The sequence below is a fragment of the Triturus cristatus genome, chromosome 9 (assembly GCF_964204655.1).
Source record: "Triturus cristatus chromosome 9, aTriCri1.1, whole genome shotgun sequence".
Classification (NCBI taxonomy): Eukaryota; Metazoa; Chordata; class Amphibia; order Caudata; family Salamandridae; genus Triturus; species Triturus cristatus.
The window spans coordinates 41,286,262-41,312,687 of record NC_140592.1 but is presented as its reverse complement, the minus strand read 5'-3'; the positions used below and the strand labels follow the sequence as shown (position 1 = coordinate 41,312,687).

The 26,426-nt window shown below is 47.8% G+C and overlaps 1 long non-coding RNA gene across 2 annotated transcripts in view; it reads right to left on the bottom strand.

Annotated features, from left to right (window-relative positions):
• Positions 1 to 26,426, bottom strand: part of LOC146797339 (uncharacterized) — a 114,128-nt gene that overhangs the window by 57,353 nt on the left and 30,349 nt on the right. Inside the window, exons 1-2 of one of the 2 annotated variants that reach the window (XR_014968473.1) lie at positions 6,958 to 7,204; positions 5,255 to 5,345 (exon numbers count right to left, since the gene is read on the bottom strand). This is a non-coding gene — a long non-coding RNA (uncharacterized LOC146797339). Of the gene's footprint in view, positions 1 to 5,254; positions 5,346 to 6,957; positions 7,205 to 26,426 lie in introns of those variants that run through there. The other variant, XR_014968472.1, reaches the window with a different exon arrangement.

Sequence of the window (26,426 nt, the reverse complement as noted above, 5' to 3'; positions counted from 1 at the left end):
GTCCAAACCTCAAGGAGCAGACAGATGTGACCCCCACCGCCCCATTCAGAAGGGAAGGGAGCAGGGGTTCCGGTTCCAGAGCAAGTACTTTCTATGGGTCTATGGGGATATTTACCCATGTGGAAGTGAGGAGCTCACTTTGCTGAGTTCACCCGATTGCCTTCATGGATGCGGCTTCCGGTGCAGCTATGCCGTATTTTGCGTCTCCGATGAAGGAAACCAGAAACATATTTTATGGGGAGTCGTCACCAAGACCTGCACCTTGGCGAGGATGAGCGACTGGTTCTCAGCCTCCATGATGTAGCTCACCACGAGGGGTAGGCGATAAATTCCACTCTGCCGGCAGAGTTTTGCCCACTCCGCGTTATGCTTGTAACGTGGAGTTCTGGCAAAACTACTCCAACAGCTGCGTGGCAGAGTGTTTTTTCATCGCGCGCGGCTCGCCAACCTGAAATTGGCTAGCGAGGATTGGCATCCCCTAGCGCAAGTTTCGGGTGCTTCGGCACCCAGAGAGATTCAACGCAAGCGGTCGCGACCGTTTGCAGTGAGGAAGCTGCAGCTTGAGTAGAAAATCTATGTGAGAGGCAGCAAAGAAGCGGCATCCTCTGGCACACCGCGTGGTCCCATTCGCGCTCTTTCGCAGAGCGGAAAAAGCTCCAGGTGCTAAAAGTCAGCAGGACATGCAGATTGTGCCCGTTTGCGGAACTACGTGGAATCTCGCAGAGTTTTCATGTAACTGCAGGGAGTGAAACTTTGTGAGTTCTGCCCACCCCTACTCAGCAATTCCCTCTCATTAGTTCCCTCAATCCAAAGCGCTATGAGGCTGCAGTCGGGAGATTGGAAGCACTGTACAAAAACATAAAAATGTCACAATACACAAAGCAAGAACTGCCTACAACTTCCTACCAGAGGCAATCACTGGAACGTGGAAGCAAGAGAACACGTGTGCGGCTTCTGTCCAAGCGATTGTTCTGCTGTGTGCAGGCGAAGGTGTGCCTGAGAAGGTTATGGATCCAGGAAGGGTGGCAAGGCCCTGGGGCCTGTGTGCAGAACTCACTGAATAGAAGACAAAAGCAACGAGGACTCTTCCCCAGCCCCTCCCCCGTAACGTTATTGAAATGTCATTGAGGGAGCACCACGAATGCGCTGTACAATGCGCCTTAATCCATACCCTGCTCTCAGAACGCACCGTTTGCGCAACCCCCAGCTATGGCACTCTGCTTTAAAATGTTGCATCCATTTGGACTAGGCTGCTGGGCCAAGCTCACCTGAAATGTCCTATTTGCACAACATCCCTTTATGATGCCTTTGGGTGGAGGCCTCAATGTCCTGAACAATGGCCTTCAAATTACATCTTGTTTTAATACATCACAGCAACTTAGTGTGTGCTCTAAAATGCCAGAATGATGCCAGGAAGCTTGCCCAGCCCTGCTGTTTGTCACTCCGAGGACTGAGTGTATTTAGAGCTCGGCCGCCAGGGTCTCTCTCCCCCAATACCCCCCATCCGAGCATCAGATGGTCCATCCAGGAGATGTGTATTGTATTGTATTTGCATTTGTATAACGCTTACTACCCCTGACGAGGCGTTGAAGCGCTTTTTCGGCAAGTAGCACGCTACTCCGGGACCAATAGAGGATTAGTGTTGAATTAGTTTAGTGAAACATGCAAGTACATTTTAAGTGGTGGATAGCTTATTCAGTTAATTGGATAGAGAAGGGTAGGTGGCGGGATAGAAGAGGGAAAGAGGTTTGTATTTATATAGCGCTTGCTACCCCGATGGGGTTTCAAAGCACTTTTTTCACGAGTAGCACGCTACTCTGGAACCCATAAGGATTAGTGTTGAATTAGTATGGTGAAACATGAAATTAATTTGAGTGGTGGATAGCTTAGTCAGTTATTTGGATTGAGAAGGGTAGGTGGCGGGATAGAAGAGGGAAAGAGGTTTGCATTTATATAGCGCTTGTAACCCGGGTGGGGTGTTGAAACACTTTATTATTTATTTAAAGGATTAGTGGTGAATTAGTATCGTGGAATATGGAATTTGAGAAGTGAACATGTTAGTCTGCTATTTTGATTAAAAAGGATAGTGGAGAAATAGAAGAGTGAAGGATTTAGACTTTTTATTTTTTTAATTTATTTTATGGGTCAAAGCAGTAGGAGGAGGCTTTTGGATGAGTAAAAAGGGTTTTTGGATGGGAAGAGTCAGAGGGAAGAGTTTAGAAAGGTTGGTTTGGGGGGGAACGGTATAGTAAAAGAGGTGTCAGATGATGCAAGGAGGGGTAGAGTGTGCTCTTTGTTGCGCCTCAGCAGCCGCCTGGAGTACTAACGGGTTTCGACGTAGATTTCCTCTAGGAGGAATGCCCCTAATCCCCTTAGTTAGGAAGAAGCCAATAACCTGCCACTCTTCCTACAACATGACCTCTCCCGAGCACATTGGTGCATTGTGGATCTGGGACAGACAACAGGAGACAGAGGTGTCCGAAGTGGACATGGCACCCTTGATGGCATGTTCTCCCCTCCTCGTAGGTCGCACAGAAGTTCTCACAATAGTAACGATCATCCATGCAGAGAATTGAGGGCGAGTGGACCCAATGCAGGTTTACATTGTATGATGTGTGTCCAGACACAACAGAGAATGATGACAGAGAGGCAATAATACACCAATAGCATTTCTGGGGCTAGTGCTTCTCGCCAGATGAAAGTCTAGGACCCCCAGTGGCCAAGAAGTAAAGGCTGAAACATGTCGACACTAGAATTGTTGTACAGCCGTTATACCACACAGACCCCCAGCTTTTGTTGTATTCATACCTCGGATGTTCACTTTTAAAGGGATACCTCAGCATCCATTAGGCATTTTAAAATTGCAATTCACACTGGCTAAAAATCTCCATTTCGAAGAGCTCCCGGGACCATAGTTGAGCCCACCATGGTGTTTAGGGACCAGGATGAGACCCGATGATGAAGCATGCCGCTAATCGAGTGGGTGAGGGTCCTTTTCAAAGCCTAAATCGCATTTCGGTGGTTGCATTTCATTATTTCTCCCTCGATTTCACTAAATAACCTTGTTGAACCAATGTTGTAGGAGGTCTCGTTGTGAACGCATTATGGATCTGGTCTGAAAGCAGCAGGTGAACATCTAAGACCGAAGGAATTTGACAATTCACTTCTGCTTTGCCATCTATGGCCCAGAGGGAACCCCTGAACCTTTTCCCTCACAAGAAACCCCAAAGAATGCTGAACCATTTACCCAGGACTTTAACAGGATAGTGACTTCTTTTCAGAGTAACGTGCGTTATCGTCCTTCCCACTCGCTGCTGGCGCCAGGCTGAAAATGTGCTGCACTACAGCCCCACCCATCCCTCAGTCCTGACCCCTCATGGGCCCTATCCACCCCTCATGGGGCCCCATCCATCCCTCATGGGGCCCCATCCATCCCTCATGGGGTCCCATCCATCCCTCATGGGGCCCCATCCATCCCTCAGTCCTGACCCCTCATGGGCCCCATCCATCCCTCATGGGGCCCCATCCATCCCTCATGGGGCCCCATCCATCCCTCATGGGGTCCCATCCATCCCTCATGGGGCCCCATCCATCCCTCATTCCCTGGCCTCTCTTGGGCCCCACCCACCCCTCAGTCCCCGACCCCTCATGCGCCACAGCCATCCCTCATTCCCCGGCCCCCACCCACCCCTCATTCCCCGGCCCCCACCCACCCCTCATTCCCTGGCCCCTCAAGTGCCACAGCCATCCCTCATGGGCCCCCACCCACCCCTCAGTCCCTGGCCCCTCGCGTGCCACAGCCATCCCTCATTCCCTGGCCTCTCATGGGCCCCCACCCACCCCTCAGTCCCTGGCCCCTCGCGTGCCACAGCCATCCCCCTCATTCCCTGGCTCCATCCATCCCTCAGTCCCTGGCCCCTCATGGGCCCCATCCATCCCTCAGTCCCTGGCCCCTCGCGTGCCACAGCCATCTCCTCACCCTGAACCTGGGGCCATGCTGGTACTTTTACCCCGAATGCATCCGTGTTTATGGTGGGGAGCCTTCAATATGCTTCCCTGGAAGCGCGGTCATGCGTGTTCAGATCCAACCAGGACTTGGGTCCCCCACACCTCGCTAGCTCAGTTAAATGGGACTGCTGGTACTCGCCCATTTTCCAACAAAAAAACTAAAAAACTTTCTACACACTACCTGCCTTCTCCAATTTGGAGATCTTCCTTCATGGGGTGGATGAAAGGATGTGTGACCGTTCTTCTAGTGAGGTCATCAGGAGGTGAACAAGCATGTGATTCCAGAATACCCTACAGGTGTGGCCACAGGACCCCACAGGGGTTCGACACGGAAGATTCTGCCACTCTCTCATCTAGGTTTAGGTCTTTTCTAATATTAAAGTTTATTTACTCAAGAAAAGTGTTGAAACAGGGCTCCTCGTGTCCTTCCTACTGGTCTGTTTCTGGCATGATGCCTCAACCAGTCCCCAACCCCCTCCCTCCACTTGATGTTGTTCTTGGCGAGCACCCCAAGTTTGGTCCATCCCTGCTGAAGTAAAAATGTTCTCTAGAAGGTGCCACGCTGTTCTCCGGACCCAGGTCTGTGTTTTATCAGAAATTCAACATAATATAAATACATAAAACGTGCTGCCCCCACAGGGGCACGGTGGCCCACCCCGAAGTCCTCAACCACCCCGCTTAGGGGCAGTTCATGGTGACGCGCAGCGGAGGGGTGGTTGTGCAAGAACTTGGACTGTGTGCCAAGATGCCCCATGCCTAGAAGGCTGCCTTTGGCCCGATGCCCACAAACAGCACAAAGTCCAGGGCACGGAAGCGAGTTTGGAAGTTAAAGAACAGGTCACGCGGTTTAGATATTTAGCCCCCGCTACTGGTAGGTTCACTGGGGAGCAGGTTTGCTTCGGCCCGGTTGCGCATGCAATAACAAACCGAGTATAAAGTTATTCGCAGATTTCGCTGCCATTAGATCGCAAACCGCAGCAGTTTCCAGAATTGAAGTTTACAAGGTCGTGTCTACAAACCCAGACTTTCTACAAAATGGAGGCCAAAGCAGGGAAAATAAAATGATACCCCAACGAGTATGTGCGTTCCGTACCACACAGAGGGCTACAGAATACTCACAGCCAGGCGCCCCGGACCGAGCTCTACCCCTGCTATTCTGTAGTAGACGGGCCTCTATTGGGCACCCCTACTGCTAGGAGTTCCCAAGTATACGAACCCCAAAAGGCTTGGATCGACGTGGACTCACCTGTCGTGCCTGTAGGACATGAACCGGCCCTGCTCATCTGTACAACCTCCTTCTCCACCCACGAAGCACCCAGGGGCAGCGTCACACCGACCTGCATCGGGGTCCAAAAAAATAAAAAATTACCAAAAATAGAACTAATTTGCGGATGAGTGAATGTAGCATTACACATAGATATTCTTGCATCAGTGTCCAAAGGTGAAACCTTCAACTTCAGGGGCTAAAATTCCTGTTACAAACAGCCACCTGAGGCCTCTTCTTCCAGTACTTGACCCCACTAATCCCCCACCCCCCCTCCCCCGTGGCATGACTGGTTCAAAGCCAGGGCAAGGCGGAAGGCGAGCACTTTTTCCCCCTTTAGGGAGAACATGGCTTCCTCTGCACAGTATGGCAGTGACCACACAGTCGCAGGAACAGCCTTCACATTGGTCCCTGAACCCCCAGAAGGCAGGAGCAACCAATGATCACATTCTCATGGGGGGGGTCTTCATACTTCCCCCCCCCCACCCCAAAATGGTGGCTGCCCCACCCCTGGTTCTGTTCTACGCAGTCTCCGCCACACATGATCACTTACAGGGCGCATTCTTTGGCCCTGGGGCTCAAGGTAGCGGTCTGAAGCCAGTGCACTCAAGCCAGGCGCTCACCTACAGGGCCAGGGCCTGCGAACCCACTCTGCTATCCAGCACTGGGCTCAAAATGTCAGCGGGAAGCTACTCCCACAGGACATTTTGGGTCAGCAGTGAATGGGGAACAATCTTGGGAGCTGGGGGACTGGGAACATGGGGTCGCAAGGCAAGAAGATGAGACATTTTGGAACAGAAAGAGGTAGTCTTACTGGAAGTGACTTAGGCAGAATGAAGAGGATATGGAAATGGGGGGGGGGGGGAGGGGAAGAAAAAAAACATGAAGGGTCACACGGATATAGATAGCGGAACTGGGGTGTTGGACAAGGTGGCCACTCGCATGAACTAGGTAGGTTGTAGGACGCGTCCACCCTCCTTTGCACCACTTCAGGGTAAGGCATAACGTACAGATGATTCTGACCTTGTGGGTCAGGACCTGTCCCCCCCCCCCACCCCCCCCCCCATTGAATGACACATGACTCAGTACACTCTAGGCCCCCACTAGCACCACAAGGCTTCATAGCTAGGTTTGCACTTCAGTAATATTTCTGCACAGAAGGGGCCAAGGTAAGCCCAGCTCTGGTCCAACATCCTGTAACACAACATACCAAGGCATGATAGTAACACAAACCCCTCCCATTGCACAGACACACAGGGCTGTTTCGCTGCAGCATTTGTGAGTACAGGATGTAGCACTACAGGCGTACGTACATTATTTTGTAAATTGGCCCCAAAACGTCCAATTCTTTACTAAGAAAAGTGCAAGAGAGCATTCCTTTCCATTTGCACGGATTCTGTATGAATTTTCCACAAGTGCCCCCATTTTAGATGTTTGGGGGGCAATCTACAAAAGGCATGCAGCAGTATGGAAGAGAGTCCTACTTACTGCAGGAGTAGGGCTTTACTGACTCCAAAACGCCTTTGTGAATAGGACCGTTTAAATGCTACAACACCCCTTACTGCTACAGGTCCCAAGCAGCATGACCGTGTATAGGACAGAATTTGAAAACCCTCCGCCTGGCAGTTCAGGCTTTGGATGGCGGGAATCCAGATGACCTTTCATAACCATTTACAACTCATCACCTGACCGCGCAGCTATGATCGGCCTCCTGGCCCCAGCTCCAGTCTTCCAGCCGAGATGCAACTGGTATGTGGGCGTGTCTCAAAGTCATCAAGACTCCTCCCTCAGGAACTCTTCCTCTGTCATTGGACGCCCGTCAGGTCTATTCAAAAACAGCTGAAGACCCGCCTCTCCCGACAAGGGTTCGGTGCAGAAGGTCTTTCATCCAGCTCTGGTCACTCCTCTCACTTGGGAAGCATCCATTGGCTAGTGAGCGTCTTAGAATAAGTTAATGAAAAATAGTTTTACAAATAATTTCCTTATGAAGGACTCAAGGTTGAGAATTTCAGATTTTTTTCAGGATGAGAGCAGTGTGAAAACACCAACCTTTAAATTTCTATTGTCCAACAGTTTTTATTTTTTATTTTTTTTAATCAGCCCGATGATGAAAGTACAACCTGTTAACATAAAACCATGTTTAGAATGAGCGAGTCTGATCTTGGGCAAAGCGTCCACTTGCACAGTGAGCGCGCACAAATTAGGAAAAGCTCCAAACAGACGAGGGTTATAATAAAAAATAAAAAAAATGCATAAACCCCTCACATGCTCTGGCTTTATCGTTCATGCACTCCTGCTAACTTCCGTCACGTGACTTAGATAACCACTCGTATCTCCAAGAACAATCATGCCAAGTTTCCGCCCCAAACTAGAAGGAAGGGTTGCCGGCTGATGGACAATTAACATACTTAGAACTGCAGAGCCCACATTCTCGAAGGATTTGTGCACCCAAGTGTAGCCTACACGTGCCAACATGTAGAGTCCAGGCTTTGGATCCTAATGTTGTCCAAAAACAACATCCCTGGGCATCCAGGAGCTGAGGAGCATCCAGGCTGAAGGGCACACAGCTGGGTCTACACTGCTAGACCGACCCCGAGCCTTCGACACCTTAGACCACTATCTGCTAATGACTCGCCGGGGCGAAGACGTGGCCATCCACGCTCCTGCTCTAAATCGTATTCAGTCTTTTCTTCCCAACGGGAAGAAACATATCAAGATCACAGGGTCCATATTAGAGAAGAAATACTAGGTGAGCCTCAAGGTTTGCCATCCTTGCCACTCCGCCTCAACATGGGCGTCCACTTGCAGACTCGATAGCTTCATGCGGCTTAAGCTGCTAGACGTATGCCGATGGCACAAGGTCTGATAAACAAACGCCAAGATTGCACAGGCAACAAAGCAGCCTTGCCTTGGTTGTTAGCCATCTTCTCCAGTCTTAACGCAAACAATAAACTGAGGTTGTGACTTTTGGTAGGAATAATCCTACATAGATCACTTCAACTGGCCACAGGATCTTGAACCTCCTGTCAGCATTCAATCTTGGAATTCTGATCGCTTTTATTCGATAAATCATACCAGTATCGAAGAAAAGCTACTTCCTCCGATGCAATCCAAAACCGGTTCCATTCTAGGTATCACTCAAAGAATTCTTCATATTTTGGGGATTGTTCTCTCTCGACTGTGTTACGGCTCCATGGAGCACCTAAATGCCCACCAGAAGTTCCTGTCCTGGTTACAATCGGTCCTAAACAGAGCTGCCAGGCACAGACTCTACAGCTCCAAGCCATCGAACCACAAGTCACACTGGACACCCATTGCCTGCTCTGGGAGTCCTCATCCACTCAACACAAAGCCCAAGTACCTTTTGAAACCCTTTGTGGAGACACTGGAAGAAACCGCAGTTACTCCAGAGAGTCGAAGTGGTCTTCCAGCAGACGGATGTGTAGGATACGGGTCGGTGAATGACTGACAAGAGAAGGGTCGGATTTATGCAACCAGGTCTCCCAATCTGACAGTGTCACCACCAACTTGAAGAGCTTCCAGACTGCACTGAAAAGTATTTGTTCTAGTTAACCAGAGTTACTGAAGATAGGACGCCTCCTTTATCTCCTCACCCCTATAGAACCTCTTGCAGTCTTTGCAATGTACTTAAGAATTTCTCTTCCTATTTCCTCTAATCTTTCCCTTCTACCTTCAAGTCACCTCCCTTTTTAAATCGAAGCCTACCAGACAGCACAGCTGTCTGGTTGCGAAAAGACTTCTTGTGGGCATTCTGAAAGCATCCCTGGGTGACGCATGCCACCCATTGCTTACCATCGGCTTTGTGGTTTGTAACTCACATTATCCCTTCGCTGGCTTCATTTGTTTTAGGCGATCCAGCAGGCCTTTGTCCCACCTGTGGAGCAAAGCTTGGTACCCATCATTCCATCTGTTCTTCCACGAGCCCTCCTTTCTGTAGACGGGCCTTTAAACTTTGTTCTTATCTCGTCACATTTGCTGTGCTTTCAAAGACAGAGGTCAAACGTCAGGCTCTGTCATCCGAGGGAGTTTGGCATTTACTTTTCTTTCTCGGACTTAAAAGGAAGAGGGTTTGTGTGACATTCTTGCCAGGTACCAAAAAAGAAAAGTTTTTTTTCTAGCACACAACATCATTTAAATGTGCAGATGAGCTGTGCAAATATTTCAGACTATATCAGATCATAATTAGGAAATTACAAATGAAGCACTTTTTTTGTAATTCGGAAGTGTCATGAAAAGATATTTTAAAAAGATCGAAACAAATCAGTACACTACATGATGCTATTTCCACATGCTATCGTTTGCGTGCTGTTTAGTTCTATCAGTAAAACTGTGTGTTCAAGGGTCATTCCAATTGAAAGTATGTTGTCTGTTAAGGCAGTGCGAACACCATGCATACGCCAATCCACTCTACGCCACTTCACTCCATGCCACTCTACTCCATGTCACTCTACTCTACGACACTCCAGCCCATGACACCCTACTCCACTCTTTGCCAATCTACGCTACAACACCCCACTCCATGCCACTCTCCTCTACGCCAGTAACATTTAGCCATGCTGTGCAAAACTACGCTGGTGTACAACATGGCTAAAAACATTGGCAACATTTCCTTGTCTTTCTCTCCTATCCCCCGGTTTCATGAAACTAGACCACTTTCTGGTCATTTTAAATTAAATAACTTCAAATAAACAAAACAAGAACAATATAAATCTACATTCTGATTTTTGGGATCAGGTTTACCAAATTTTTCAAAGTGCAGCATATTATGAGAGTGAAAAACCTGCCAGAATGATGAATATCCTGCTGTCAAACATATAGGGCTGGGTGTGGGAAAGGGGGGTTGCGTTGAATGGGTATGGCCATGGACAAGGCAGTAAGTACCCGAAAAACCTACTCTTGCAACACAGGAGTATCCGGCTTTTTAAGGTGGGAATGGGAGACAGCCTCTCATACTCCATGGGGGTAGGAATAATGGTTATCCATAGTGGGGAAAATGCTTTAAAAATAACAGTTCAAATGCACATTTCTGCAAGGTATGTGCCCACAGACTGCCTGCAATATAGTCAATACAGAGCATTACACACAATTGTATGATTACGTAGATTTAGATGCTCAATGCAATATTTGTGAATCCCTCAAAATTAAAAAATGTATCCATATTATCAGCAGCGTAATCTACAATTTGTAAATTTCAGAATTTTCAAGAGAAGCTTTGCTAAAACAGTTGATACACTGCAGGTATTTAAAAAAAAAAAAAAAAAAAAGCTAGTGCCATGTGGTCATGCATGGATTCTGGTCATAGGAAACACTTTCAGGCTTCATGAACTTTGCAGTAGAGTTTTGGTTTGTGCCCTTAATTTTCTGCAAATGACATACATCACGATACATTAATTCCCACATTTTGAAAATGGGGTTCATGCAGAATTTACTGCAAAATTAATGAATAAATGTTTCCAAATTCATTTTCCAATACTACCACTTAAAAATGCCTCAATGCTGTGACAATCTTGAGGTAGGAAAGTGAAACCATTCTGCACGTCAATGAATACTCGTTTTATTCTTCACAGAATTGATGATATTTTTACGTTTATTTGCACAGGGTCGTAAAAGTTAATATATATATATATATTTTTTTCAATCAAGGTGTTCTGATAGATAAGTGGTGCAGGACACCTGCTTTGCTTCATTTCATTTACTTAGTTAAATGGGCACGCATTTATTTACACGATAACCTATCTTTGTGAACGTTCATAGCCTAGTAATTGTAATTGCATTTATATACCACTTTCCACAACTGACGAGGCGATGAAGCGCTTTTTTGACGAGTAGCACGCTACTGTGCAAACCAAAGAGGATTAGTGGTGAATTAGTACAGGGAGATCTGAAATGAATTCAGGGGTGGACATGCGAGTTTCTTATTTGGATTGAAAAAGGATAGTGGAGTGATAGAGGGAAGGGTTTACATTTATATTGCGCTTGCTACCTCTAATGAAGTGTTGAAGCGCTTTTCAGCCAGAAGCACGCCACACTGGAACTCCGACACGATTGGTGGGGAATTAGTATAGGGAAATAAAAAAAGAGTGGCGGTTCGTCCGCTAAGGCGGAGGAGCGTCGCCCCACTGCCAGCAGCAGCAAAGAAAGGAAAAAATAAAATTATAATAAGAAATGTTATTTTATTTTTCCTCCTGCTGCGGTAGTGCGTGAGGGACGGGGCGGAGATGCAGGGGAGGAGTGGTAGACACTCCTGTGCGCAAGGACTGTTTAGGGCGGCCCGAGAAGGCCAACCAAACAGACATGCACACCCCCTGTTCTCCATGCAGGCTGCATTACAGCCTGCATGGAGCTGGAGAAGAGGGCCGCCGTGGCTCACCCTTATGCCCCGGAGATCCCCCTGGGTATGTGCACGGCGCTCCCGCACGGAGGCGATTGGTCGGGACTAGCCGTTTGGGAGGAGCTGGGCTTACATGTAGTGGGTGATTTATTCAGAGAGGGGGTGCTGTTGCCCTTCCAGGACACTTATGGGCTCCCGCGGGGAGACTATCTACTTCATGCAGCCCTTGTGGCGGGCCTCCAGAGGCATTGGAACACGGGGCTCTCGGAGCCGCCGATTGCCGCGGGCTGCCAATACATAGTGATGGCGGCGGGGACGTCCAAGGCCATTACCTGCCTGTATCGCAGGCTGTCGACGGCAGACCTGCAACCCCTAGACACGTTGAGGGATAGGTGGGAAGCGGATCTCGGGAAGCCCATCCCCGAGTCGACATGGTCCATGCTAGTGTGGCGGGCCTGGAAGGGAACGCGTAATGCCCGGTTTTAGCTGGTTCAGTTTTTACGCTGCACAGGGCTTATCTGACGCCGGTTAAGATATTGCAATATTTTGGGGGTGCACACTCTCAGTGCCCGCGTTGTGGGGGAGATGGGGCCGACTTTCGACATATGTTTTGGTCATGCGCGTAGTTGGGCGACTACTGGGAAGATGTCATGGACTGCCTGAATCAGGTGACAGACCGCTCTATTGCCCCGGAAATGGGGGCCTGCCTGTTGCTTTGGTTTCCCCACACCCGCCGCACGAAGGTTACCAGTAAGTTCTATGACTTAGGGTGGATTATGGCCAAGAGGGAACTGACCATGCATTGGAAATCACGGGTGGGGCCTAGCTTTTTGAGGTGGAGGACGGCGTTTGCGAAATGGGCGGGCGCAGAGGGCACACTCCGGTTGCAATTAGCTCTCAGGAGGGATGACGAAAAGGCACTAGCGACGGCCCGGGCATGGGAGGTGCTGGTGGTGGAACTTCAGGGGCTGATGTCTGACGCGGGAGAAGAGGGGAGCGCGTCCGCTCGGCAGGAGGAAGCGGTGAGTGGGGAGTAGGAGGAGAGCCGTGGGGAGAAATGGACGTATGAGGCACGGCTAGACATGGGGGAAAGCCCGAGTTGCTACAGAACGGTTTGAGCACCCATACATGATTCATTGAAACGGGGGGGGGGGCGCATCAGGAGGAGGGCAGGCAGAGAGGAGCACACTGACATGGGTTGCGAGAGGGAGGGGGAGCCCCGCGCGGGAGGGGTGACTTTTCGTTTGTACAATTGGTGGCAATGTCAAATGTAACACTCCCCGGTGGAGGGCGGAGGTTGTTGGGGTATTGTGTTGTGATGTTGGTACGAAAATAAAAAATGTTTAATAAAAAAAAAAAAAACTATGCAAAAAAAAAAAAATGGAGCTGGAGAACTTGCCAACCCCTAGAGCCCCTGGCTGAGTGCCATGTCACGGCACTCAGACCAATCACAACGCTCCATTGGAGCATTGTGATTGCCTTAGGAGTGGGCGCCTGGCTGCCTGCTTCCTGGTCCAACCTGGAGTCGGACACCGGGAAGCAGGAGAGAAGACACGGGACACGGTGGCTGCAAGGTACGTTTTATCGTTTTATTACTTTTTTAAAGCTGCCCGCGAGCAACCCCCACCACCCCAACCGCGAGCCGTGCCGGCCGCCCTTAATATAAAATTAATTTGCAGCTGTTCCCCAGAGGGCTGCATGTAAAAGTCAGGAGGGCAGTAGGCGAGCCACAGGCCTACTTGGAGTATCCCTTCTACAGACTTACTTTCAATTAAAGATGTTAGAATCTCTAAGTTTGGCATTCAAAAATCCACATCACAAAAAAAAAAGACCTCATGTCTTACCTATGTACAGGACCAGAATAGCCATACCGGGCATCCCTGTGAGACTGGAAGGGTGGGGGTCGGTTTAGCAGCAGTGGGGGCTGCTTTTTAAGCCTCGCTGAGCCAGCGCATGCGCTGCGAGAAATTTAAAAGTGTGTGGGCTTTCAAAGTGCTACCACAGGCTTTTGGTGGCCCAGCGCTTGCGTTCACGCGAGCGTGCATGCGCACAGCCGCCATGTGGGTTTCTGTCCAGGCTCATTAAGCCTTGCGTGCCTCAATGAGCTTTCACTTTCGTGCTTGTTGTTCTTCATGTTTAAAAGCCGCTTTCAGTAGGCTCTTTTTGAGAATCTTGGCCTTCCACGCTTTTATGCCCGATTCAAACATTTGAACAGCCCCACTTTTTTCTTTTTTACTCATACAAAAGTATTCATTTTTTAAGACATCACTTTAAGTAGGGCTGTCGTCAGACAGAATTTAGAGTTAATTTTTTCTTTTTTTTCCTGCAATGGGTTTGCTTTTCTTAGGTAACTCAAAAGAGGAGATAGTCTGTAGTATATGCCGTGAGTTGAAAAGACATGATAAAATAACACGAAGAGAAAAAATTGCATTATGGATTTTATCGTACTGAACTCAAATATGTTAGATTTAGCAACATTATATTTTTTCTTAGATCGCATATTTACATACAATATTAGTCGAGTTAGGAGAGCTCTTGCACACTCCAGGGTTCGGTGTCCAAGCGATGACACTATTTTTTGTTCTGCCCCCAACGATGTTGCTTTTTCTGCAGGTTCTTCTCTCGACATCAAGCCCCAAACCCTGCCCCCTGTGTGACGGTGAGCACAATGAAACTGCATAGGGCTCCTGTTTGCAGCGTTCCAAACCCTCACCCCTCCCGCCTACTCATGCAAACACAGCTGCTTCTCGGAAGCTTTTAAGCAGTGACACAGTCCCCATGCCACCTTGCATAAACAAGCATTGGCATAGCCAATAGGTCTCACCTTTGGGACCTTATGTGTTTAGCCATGCAACTGTTGATGTTGCACCAAGGATATTGTGCTGCATAATTAAATACTTATAAGGTCCCAAAGGCGAGACCTATTGGCTATGCCAATGCTTGTGTTACTGGTAGCTGATTTTACAGCCGTGCTGCAATATCGGCCCCCAATAACAAAAGCCTCCAGGGGCCAGGCTGTGCTTCCCCAGATGCTGGTCTGAAGAAATTGCCAGGGCTGCTTTGGGTTCCCAGTCCGGCCCTGCCTATGCAACAGCAGGACTTCGATAAAGGAAGTTGCTTTTCAAAGGCACTTTTCATCCCCAAGATGTGTCACCGCGCACTACACACCGCCCCTCTGCAAGAAAAAGAGTTCCTTGTTTTGAAAGCGAGCTTTGAAAGAAAAGGAAGTGAAGGCCTGTCGCAGCTGTTGAGTGTGGTTAGTGGAGAGGCGAAGGTGAGGGTGGAAGCCGGTTGTTTCATAACCTATTAATAAACTACTGTAGGCATTCGCTGTACGCACATGTGATGGATAGCTTTAAGGAAGCACTCTCGGTGGGAGACATAATGAAATATATACTCCAGCAGATAATCAGGGGGCGTCCCATAAAGGCGCCCCCCCCCCCACTTCCTCTACTGCAGCAAGACTGGCAGATTCTATTTAGGGCGACTTAACCCATCCATTAAAATAAGAAACAATTTACTGACATATTAGCAAGTTCTATGCTCTTAGATATATTCTCATCTCTCTCTCTCTCTCTCTCATCATTGTAACCTCACAAAAAAAGGAAATTTGTGCTCATTCCACAAACACTTTTTTAGATGTACAAGGCCTAGCCCATTGGCTTTGTCATGGTCAGGCTACTTGATGCCTCACCACCGACTGGTCTACGCTGTGATTTCTCTCAGTGGAGACCCAGCTGTAGAACAATGCGCCATCACCACTGGTGGTGCGGATGCAGGGACCATTAAAGATGGCCGCCAACGCCTTGAGTGGACCGCGAAAAGCCACTTCTCTGGGGCTGTCCAGTCAACACTTGGACTGTCCAGCCTTCAAAGCGGAAGCTTATACTGCAGTTCACTTGCATTAGTACTTGACCAGCTCAGCCGGCATTATCTCGGTGCATCAAGCAATACCACAGAAAATACCTTAATTTGAGCGGCACAACTTAGAAACTCCCTGAAGGAATGCAAGCATTAAAATAATCGCACACCTCAATATCACGGGAATCCTGTTCCGCACAGGCTACCGCAGGTGCTGGAATAAAATCAAGGATAACTTGTGTAGATGTTATGACCACCTATCTCAAAAGCCTGCAGTGCCAGGAGACAACTGTGACCTATGTTTTTGAGGAGGAGGGGGGACTAAAATAAACTCCACCTTGAGCTACACAAATACTGGCGGCGGGCTATTTTTCGCACAAGCCATGTGTTCTTTTGGGGACTGGATTTAAAGATGCACATGGACAACACACTTGGTCGCCGCAATGTAGGATTTATAATCTTTCTGTATTACCAGTATATCATTTTAATCTAGGAGAATGCTCCATGTGGTCTTCTATAGAGATGTTTACAGGATTCCTGGGTGGAATCTCCCAAAACTGATCACGTGGGAGACCGCACTCTCCATGTACCTAGAGTGGCCACCAAGATCCATGCCATTGGCGCACCATTTTCCCAGTTCTTGGCTTTCAGTTGAATATCTCATGTGTTTTGTGATTTGTGGACATTCTGTGGAAGCAACTGAACGGACACACCTCACACAAATTATTGCTAACAGAAGCCCGGGACTAAACACATGCTGTCTGGATAACAAGCGGCAACCTTAATAATGCCCTGAAGTAAAAACAATTCTCGTCCACAAGGCCAAAGGATGCCCTAAAAAGCTTGCCAAGATCTGCATCTGGGGCAAATGGTGGGAGGACTTCGAGTTAGGCCCCCTATACGTTTCATGTGGAGACTTGCTCGAGTGTGGTAAGCGTGGATTGCCATTTCTTCTTTAATGTCCATCATAAGCCACCAGATGTGGTGGTGGTTATATTCTTATATAATTATGAAACAATAAAATGGGGTTGTAAAAAAAAATAAAAAAATTAAAAAAAAGAGGAAATTCTCCTTTCTGAGCCATTAAGAATCACTGACCTGCAGCTCCAAATTCATGGGAGCCACACTCATTTTTGGCTTATATTTCATTCAATGTTCAAGACCTCTAATGGATTTAAAGCCGGCCTCAAATGGTGTGCATCTCACAGGGCGGTCCTGGTACACAGCTGGTCAGGTTCTCATTTCTATAGGGACCATCCTGGAGTGCATCATTTGAGTCATTTTACGCATTCGTTAGAGGTTCCGCTCCCTCCAGTCCAGTCCTACGACACGGTCTGCCCGGACCATGGTCCAATCCTGGAATGGATCCTTACGTTCGGTCACACTGCATGAGTGACTATAACTCACATTGGCATTACCCCCAAACATTTCTCTACAAACAGATAACCTGGTTTCTCTGATTCAGGAACGAATGCACCTCGTGTCCTCCTGGGCCCACATACTCCACATGCTTCTTTACTGCAACGCAAGGTTCAGTTCTAAAGGCAGCCAGAGTATGGAGGCAAACCTCTCCTGGACAAACTGCCCCGAAGGTCGCCTTAGACAATTGCACCTCCATAGAATGCTGAAATAAAACGCAATCCTGGAGAAGAACCTACATCAATCCTCCATGAAAGCATCTAATATGGAACCTTACGCAAAGAGTCACATACATTTGGTTAATTTGATTTCTTCCAATTAAAATGCACCCATTGCTTCTATACTGGGCGTTTCCTTCAGCTCACCAACTTTTCAACTGGCGAATGAGGCTCTTTTACAAGAGGCCAGTGTACACGAAAGCCTTCCATATACGTATCCCACTTAATGGATGCTTGCGTGGTTAGACCTGAGCTTAATCAAATTCACTTGAAACTCATTCTTGCTCGGCTAACGGTGATGCAGAAGAACCTGGTCAGGATCCCCGATGGACACCAAAGCTGCAGTTCCAATCTCCTCAGCAACAGCCTTAGCTCTGGGTGAGAAGTACGTGTAAACCTTCTAGGAAAGAGTCCTCCCATCTGGAAGAGTCAACCAGCCTTCAAGGGCTTCTCTATGATGGGGTCTCTTGTTGGACAGCTTGCCTCCTCCCCTGTCTGAATGTCCACACATCTATTGCAGATCCAACTGCGTGAGCCAGGGCTCCACCTTTGTGAACGCCGGAGCCAACACGGCTGGAGTGGATCGCCACAAGATCAGTCAGAAGCACTAGGGTCTAAAAATCAAGTTATTTCTATTTCCAAGAACTAGTGCCAAATTTAATGGTACTCCATTTACTGCCCTCGGAAGGATGGACAGTCAAGTTGACCCTGCTGGATGCAAACCTGTAGGCCGGGACCAAACATTTGCCTCACTTTGCCATCTTGGGGACAAGGGTTCCTTTCATGACAGTCAGTTGCATTAGAAAGGACCAAAGGCTGGTCAGAAGTGTCAGACGTGCCCTGCTTGGCCACCCATACATTGAATCAAACATGTTCAAACTTCAAAAGCAGCTGGCATCACTTTATCACAGGTGAACTAGTTCTGTACATCCCAGCCAAACCCAGGGCATCTTTAGAGGATTTGCTACCCATGCCCCAAGAACTAGGAAGCGCATAACGCCGCTTCACAAGTCCTCCATCGGGATCGGTCGTTCATTTCTGTACATTTGACCATATCGGTCAGCCCCCTCGCAAAAATGTGCAGTTGTAGAATCCATGCTCTTTCTTCACCCATCTGGTCATGAAACGTACAGATTTACTGTCACGATGCTGCCAATCTCAGTACTACCAATAGGACGAGACTAGGCCTATAAAACAGATATATCAAAAGGGGGTCGTGCGCTTAAAAATAAAAATACATAAACCTCCAACCCCAATTGCTGCACCCTTGTATCTGGCCATCAAATTGTGCAAACTCACTGCTACATTTGGCAGGTGTTCTGGCCTTTTGCTGTGAGAAGCTTGAACAATTGTACACAATGTTATATTCAGCCTACTTTAAAGTGCTGCTGCAAGGATTTCTCACACTTCTACCCTGAGATAAGATGGGAGCCCACACTTGTATCAGGTTCATCCTGCTGAATGGCGATTGGTTATCTGTGGCGGCCGCAAAGGATGCAGTACCTTATCTGCCAGGACGTTTCCAATCGCAGCGCGTAGTTTATCAAGAAAGAGCGTTTATGATAACGACGCACTTCTTTCTTACGTACTGGAGAACAGACACGTTTTTTAAGGCAACTCTGCTCCATTTGCAAGAAGAATCTGCTCCCAGCACGTGCCCCATCGTTTGATGCCGCCTAATCCGTAGCCAGTGGTATGGCTCAGCGAGCCAACCGCCTACTCTACTACAGGGATCGGCATGACATTTTCAAGTCACTGGTACGAATGCTAGCAAATGCACAGTCGCCGTTCATCCTTGCAAGCACAGTAAAGGGAGATCCATCAAGTTAAGTAACAGTGCTACAATTAATATCTCAAAACAAAAACAAAAAACAAAAAAAAGGTAAAAGAATATTGCAGCAAATGCCATCTTAAAAACAAGTTCTAAGAGACAGCAGCGGATTAACCAAGAAACATAAAATATGTTCCATGAATGACTTGATCACCCGCCAGCATTCTACAATGTAAACCTCATAAGAAAAACAAATGTGGTCATTCTCTATGTATTTACCACAAGCCAGACTCTTAATTGCAATATTTTATAACCCAGTCAGCCTTTAGGAAAGAAAAAAGGGTCTGGAGCATTTAAAATAATATCAGCCACGGCGTGTTTCACATGCGAATCCTCACTGGTTCTGAGCCCTGTTTGAATTTAGATCTGAACTAATTACACATTTCGAGCTTCAGCCGCACCCTTTGAACCGGTCAGGGGCAGAGGGACGACAGACCTGGCAATCGTGGGTCCAGCGGAAGTCCAGCATCAGAGCTTTTCCTTGTTCTCTTCAAAGGATTGAACAGTAAAAGGCACGTGGCATTGCTCTGATGTACTTTAAGCAAGATGTGGTATCACTTTTACATGGATTATTGCTAAATTTCCATTGATGGCCAGGAGTCAATGGTAGGTTGGTGCACGCCGGGGCGGTTCGCCAGAGTCGCGCTCTATATATGGCGATCAGACCCGTGGATGAATCAGGGAGGGGATGTGGCGCTCTGGCTAGCCTGCCGACTTTGGGCCCGAGTGCCGGAGTTCGAGTCTCGGGGTCGCTTCCGCTTCCTGTGATTCTGGGGCGGGTCGCTTGGTCTCTCCGTGCCTGCTGGTGTAGTGTAAATAATGTGCTCGTGTGAAGCGCTCCGCTGCCTTCGGGTCGAGTTTGCGCTATATAAATATGCAACAATTTCGGCCGTTAAGCGCCGATAATACCTGCTTTCGCCGCGTGTCGCTGTACTTCGGTGTAGTTAGTGCAGAGGGTAATATGCCTGCTGCAAAGAACGTGTGCCAAGCAGATTGCAGAGTGCGTATGATGTAAATAGGTCAGCAGGTTACTGTGTTCAAAAGAGGCATCCTTTTGTTACTTGCAATGTATATCTGAAAGCCCTAATAGTCAACAGTGAGCTACGAACGTTCATCCTAGAGCTGCATACACACCGCTAAACATACAGTATTAGAACATTGATTAATGTTGCAAAGAGGGTTAATTGGGCTAGAAATCGACTGAGCTTGTGCTTCTCCACACCAGGCAGCCTTAAACTATACTGCCTGCCAGTAGGGATAACATGAGTCTCCCACACTTTGAGTCCTTTGGGTCAGGTAACATTTCCTATACACTGATTCACATGCATATAATTGATTGGCTCGGCGGAATTTTTGTGTGAGATGCAAAGTTCTCGGACACCCTACACTGGTAGGAGTGGCGCTATATAACTAATTCGACGCATCTGAGAGTGTGGTTATGGAAACTTCTTGCCCTGCGCAAAGGTGTTCATTTTTCTTCAGTTCCCTGGGAAAGGTTTGGGGGATCTATGATGAGTCTGTACTCATTACGGTTTATGGTAAGCGTTTTGAGAAACATATGGCTAGCTAGGGCTGCAGGCAGCTAGCATTCCTTCGTCCTAGAGCATTTCCAATGTGCATCTCCTGTGCAATTCTTCCTTGTGGGGCGGCCAGGAATATTCAGACAATGTGGTGGGGCTCTCGCATAATTATACAGCGAATGGCGGCCGATTTCTAACGTCTGCTGTTGCAATTTAGGCATGAAAAGCATTGGGGAGCACAATGGGTCTAGTTTTACTAGTTTTAGCTTTTTGCCAATGGTAGTTTTCGTTAGCCAGATTCGGAATAGCTGATATTGCAGGACGCTAGAAGCGGTTGTGTGTATGTCCAAGTTGGGGAAGGTTTTCTTGTGACAGGCAAGCTTGCATTGTGGTGCACCAGTGCCAATGGCCTTTGGTATCGGCCCGGCATCATCGTGCGTAGGCACGCATTTAATAGGAATGAAAAGAAGAAAAAAAAAAAAACACATTTCTTATGTCCTTATGCAGTGTCGTTGAGGGCTAGTGGCTTCTATACAACTTCAAGTCATGATGATGATACTTTTTAGAGACTTTTATGGGCAACCCTCTTTATGCAACGCGCAGCAACCAGTATAATACCTACATGAGATTCCTGCGCCACTGGTAATACATCAGCTTTTCTTATGTACACAGGTAGGGCGTCATCTTTGCGTTGTCAAAACAGGATAAGGGAGGGTATATATATATATGTGTTATCTTGGTAGCAGGAGTACAAATATGTCCAAGGTTCAGCCTAACACCCAGTCTCAACCATAATGCAAGGGTCAGCTTGTGGAAAGGTGTAGCACAGAAATTGATCTACCGATGTTAATATTGTGAGTACCACGCTTGAGTCAAGAGATGCTGCTGTCTTTCATCTTTGCCTGGCCATTCGAAAGCAGCTGGTGTAAGGTTTCTTTCAAATCACAATCATAGTGGCAGCTTAGTCTATAAAGAAAAGTCAGCAGCCTGAGCCGTTTTTGAGACAAGCTGAAGGCCTGGGTTTGCGTGTCATACATAACATCTTGAAGGTAGTTATTATTGTGAGTTTCACGCTCAAGTCAAGAGATGCTGCTGCCTTTCATCTTTGGCCTTGCTATTCGGAAACAGCTGGTGGGATGTTTTCTGCAACTCACAGTCGTAGTGGCAGCTTAGTCTATACAGGAAAGTCAGCAGCCTGAGCTGTTTGAGACATGCGGCAGGCCTGGGTTTGTCTATCATACTTAACATCTTTAAGGTTATTCTCCCTGTTCCACAGGGAGGCCAGGGAAAGCCCAGAGTGAGATGGTCTACCGAGACTCAGCCTGGCTTGCCTCTTCCGCGACCTTTTGAAGTTCGTTTATTTATTGCATGAAGGTGACAGAGGCTGTCACAGTTGTTTGATAGGCACCAGGGCCAGATGACATGAAAGTGCAGGTCCATTTTAGTAAACACAAGGAGCTGTAAATATTTGGTGTCGCTCTTAGATGCCCTATGTTGGGTGAATGATATCTGAGCTGCACCCCTTCGAAAAGGACATTGCCAAATAGTCAAGCCAATGGCACATCAAGTGGTTATGGTGAACATCTCGAAAGTAATTTTGTTGGGAATCAAAAAAAAAAAAAAAAAGTCAATACTGCCCTCTCTTATTCATTCTACGATATGAATGTGTTGACGTGAAAGGTTCACCATGGCCACGTCACAACCCCCAAGATTATAACTACATGTGGTGTTCCCCAGGGATCCTCTAAATGGAAACACTTTGGTGGGACAAGGTTTATCACACTAGGTCCCGGATATGGGAACCCCCTACCTCAAGAGATTAGGCATGCACAGACCTCATGACTTCCCGCACACTCCTAAAACATGGCTAGTTAGACAGGTAGATGAGTAACATACCACCCTAACAGGTTTCAGAGTGGCGCCAGGAAACCAATCTGGTACGTGTGCCCTACAAATTTAGCATAACATAACAAATGTTGGTCTGGATTTCATATTCTTTTAGGGGCGGAACATAATGTGTTTATGCATAAACTGAGAGATTCGAAAACAGAACTTGTGGATCCACACGGGCTGTTTCACAAGGCGACAGCAAGCCATACTGTTGGAATAAACGATGAATAAATTTCACTATTTGAAATTAATTAAATAGAAGTCGACAAGTTTTACGACTATTTTGGACTAATAGTTATGGTTAAAGGTGAGATAAGGTTACTTGTCGTTAACTGTTGAACGATAAGGCTGGAATAAGACTCCATCACCTAATTTAATGTCACCTAATTTGGTAAAATATTCAATAAAAGCTGTATTACCTGGTTAGTTAAGATAGATCACCAGAATGCCTGCCCATTATTGGCTGTAGAAGGGCTAATACAAGGAGATGTTGCTGAGAGAATGGTCAATTTTAAGTAAACAATGGGATAGTAATACAATGGGAAAGGAAGCAAAAGTAGGGAGTTAATGGCCGAAAAGGTAAATACGGCAGAGTTTGCAGTTTTATCGATGTTCATTTATTTGTATTAGCAGGCTGCGGTAAGGTGAGATTGTCTCAACAATCATTGCCAATAATGCTGGCACGAGCTAAGGTTGTGGCATTAACCGTTCAAGAGACAGTGACATGAAGCAGCCAGGGACAGCGAGCATACGTTTTCCGTGTGCTGGGTGAGAGTACAAAGATGGAGGCTGCTGCCCCCCCTTACTTTCTGATGTTCACAGCTTCTAACTGCCCATCCCAACATTAGATACCCGTGATGTCAGCTGTGTTTATAAACGTAGGGAAGGTAGTTACCCCACCCGTTACCTTCACCCTGCTTTATCGTGCTGTAGCTGTTGGAAACACACTTATATGCCAGAAAGGACCCAAATTTGGCCCAACTAAAAAAAAAAAAAAAAAAAAAAAAAAAAAGGTTTTCATGTCCTTAAACGCCATTCCCAGCATTGCCTTGTTAACCATGCCATATTTTCCAGTCCAGAGATACAGATTTAGGTATTGCCCTTCTTCGCTCAGTCTTGCCTTGTAGACAAGGGAGTTTGAAACATTCACAAAGTTTGGTCCTCTAGCTGAAAGATATGTATCCTTCAGAAGCAAATTCTCACCTTTTAGAAGGCGTCCATACCAGCAGTCAGCTTTTTAGATATTTTGCCCTGCCTAGAACTCATGCAAATCTTGCAGTAGCAGCAAGTCCGACGGGGGCGATTGGGTCCATATGTTTGGGGCCAACTCCTAGGAGGCATATTTGGGCTGCAAAATAGCAGGAGTACCACTGGCATTCCCAGTATTAACATAGTGAGGCAGTTATGCTTTGGTTCCCTCCTGGGTCACGCTGTCCTGTCTGCTCGCTGGTATGCGGGCAGAACTTTGGGATGGCTAGGCTTCACTTAGGGTGCTGACTGTCGGAAGGTGATGGTCATACTCCGACTATTGCTAGACTCAGATAACTGAGGTAAGAGGAAGTAGAGTGGGTTTGTCAACTCCTTCCTCCACCTGCGGGCACTTCCTGGCAGCAGTGACTTGTCATAGGTATCGTTCTTCAGCCATGCAAAGGTAACAGTGGACCAACGCCTATTTTTAAGTTTCGGGTCACTTCAGTCAAAATCCACGGGGAGTTTTGATAGAATGGGGGCACTTGCCTGAGGGGGCATGCCGGCTCCGGGCCTGCATGGGCTAAGACTGGTTTGGCTGGATCTGGGGAAGCCCGGTTCTCAGTTGCAAATTCTTGCCGTTATTTGCGGGTTTCAGAACAAGCTCCATAATTTAGCCCACTAAAGCTAGCTCGCAAGGGCAGGGCACCTATAACAGCGAAGGGAGGAAGGGGGGGCTCTGGCAGCGACGGGAGCCTCCCCAGAGCTGTGGCGGAGTTACAGGGCGATCTGGAGGCAGAAGGGTACAGTAAGGGTACCTCTGCGACAGGCGGTACAGTAAGGGTACCCCTGTCCGGCACAGTAAGGATGCCCGAGCCAAGGTCCGGGAGCCGAAGGAGGTTCTGGGAAGACCGCGACGGCGCCCAGTTAGTCCTTCGGGCGGTTGGGGGGCCTGACCAACCGGGGGTGTGCCACAACACGCTCCGCCCCCGTCAAAAGGGGCGGGAGTAAGTAGACAGATCACGTGATCCAAAGGATGATCTGAAAATATGTGCCGCACTGCCGGGCATCGACCCACCGTGCGTGCTGGCTCGCCAGGCGGGCGGAGCAGCGAGGGGCTGCTTGCCCTGGATCGCCCGTAAGATAACCCACTTATCGTCATACTGATGTTGTATGAAATAAACCTGCAGCAGTTCTTCACCCACAATGAAAGTGTCAGTGTAATCTTTGGGTGACGTCTGTGCATGCGTGTTGTGTGGAGCGGATGACGGTGTGGTCACTATTATTTGCCTTTTTGATTTGGAACCCAGCTTGGGACAACCTATAAACACCAAATACTTCAACTGCTATTTTTTTTTAGACACAATTAGATTATTTTTGTTACCATCAAACTTTCAGCTAACTTCCTTTCTGCTGGCCTACACTCAGTCATTGTATGTAGTCTAAATAGAATGGTTATGGCATGCGGGCAGGGCAGTGCAGCGCACCTCTCTTGCACCTTCATTAGGAAAATTCATGGGTTTTCTTTCCTACCCCTGTTCTCTCCGCACCAATCCTTTTTAGAGTCTCTCCCAGCCATTGAAAGGGGAGCAGCCTCTTATCTGTAAGAACACTTCCTATTGGTGGAAAAACCAACCACAATAAACATAGGCCACACCTCATCACTGGACAACTAACTAGTCGACTATTGGCTCTTCCTTTTACTCCGTCATCAATGAATCACTCTCGGTTTGTGGACTTTATGGCTAGACAGGGCTGGTTTTAGCGCTGATGGCGCCGGTGTGACAACCTTTGTTGGTGCCCCCACCTCCCCCCTCATGACCTCCTCCTCAGATTCCCTCACTACCAGCCGGCAAAAGCGTCCCTCATCTCTCCATAGCCCCTCTCTCACATATGATTCATTAACAGCACTGCTAGGGGTTGGCTTTACTAATCCACTCAGGTGTCCACATAAAATACCGATCTGTTCTATGCAGCTGGCACATTCACCCTCTGCGCTAACTGGGATCTCACTCTTGCAGAAACATCAATCACAAGAGATATCTTGACATTTTTATTGCTGCCGGAAAGCTGGCCCACAAGGAACTCTGCAGCAGGTGCTTTTAAGTGGTATGTTATTGCTTAACACAGCTTCCAGAGTCTCCCTTTTAATTTCACCTTACACATCTCTTTGTATGTACAGCTGGACTTTACATATGTACATTACCCACCATCAGCAATTCGAGGCACTGCTTAATAAAGCGATTTGCAAAAATGCGAGAGCACCACTGGTGCGCTTGGATCAGAACGGGTCTTTACTCCTGGTTGCTCGACTGTGCGGAATCTCCGCAGACTTCCCAATCATTTGCTTTTGGTGGCCTCTTCTTCCATTGACTGTGCTACTGTCTCGCTGGATGCCAGTAAGGCCTTCGACTCCGTGGAGCGGCCATTTCTTTTCAGAGTCCTGGAAAAATGGGGTTTGGCCCCAAATACCGGAGATGGGTCCGGCTTGTTCAGGATAGGCCTGGTGCAAGGGTGAAGGTTAATGGTGGCACCTCCTGGGAGTTTCGGTTGTATAGGGGCATGAGAGAGGGCAGCCCTATGCTGCCGATGCGGTTAGCCCTGGAGATAGAGGGTCTGACGGAATGGATACGGGTGGATGTGCAGATCTGGGGCTGGCCCAGGTGGGTCTGGTAGAGAGGAAAACATCTCCCTGAATGTAGACGACATTTTGTTATATCTGGCCTGCGACTGTTCTGAGGTTGAAGGAAGTCTTTGAGGTCTTCGGTGAGGTCTCTGGGTTTGCCATAAACTGAGACAAATCCTTATTCGTTCCAATAGGCAGCTGGGATTGGGGCCAGCCACTGACCCTACCATTTAGAGGCGAGACGATTAC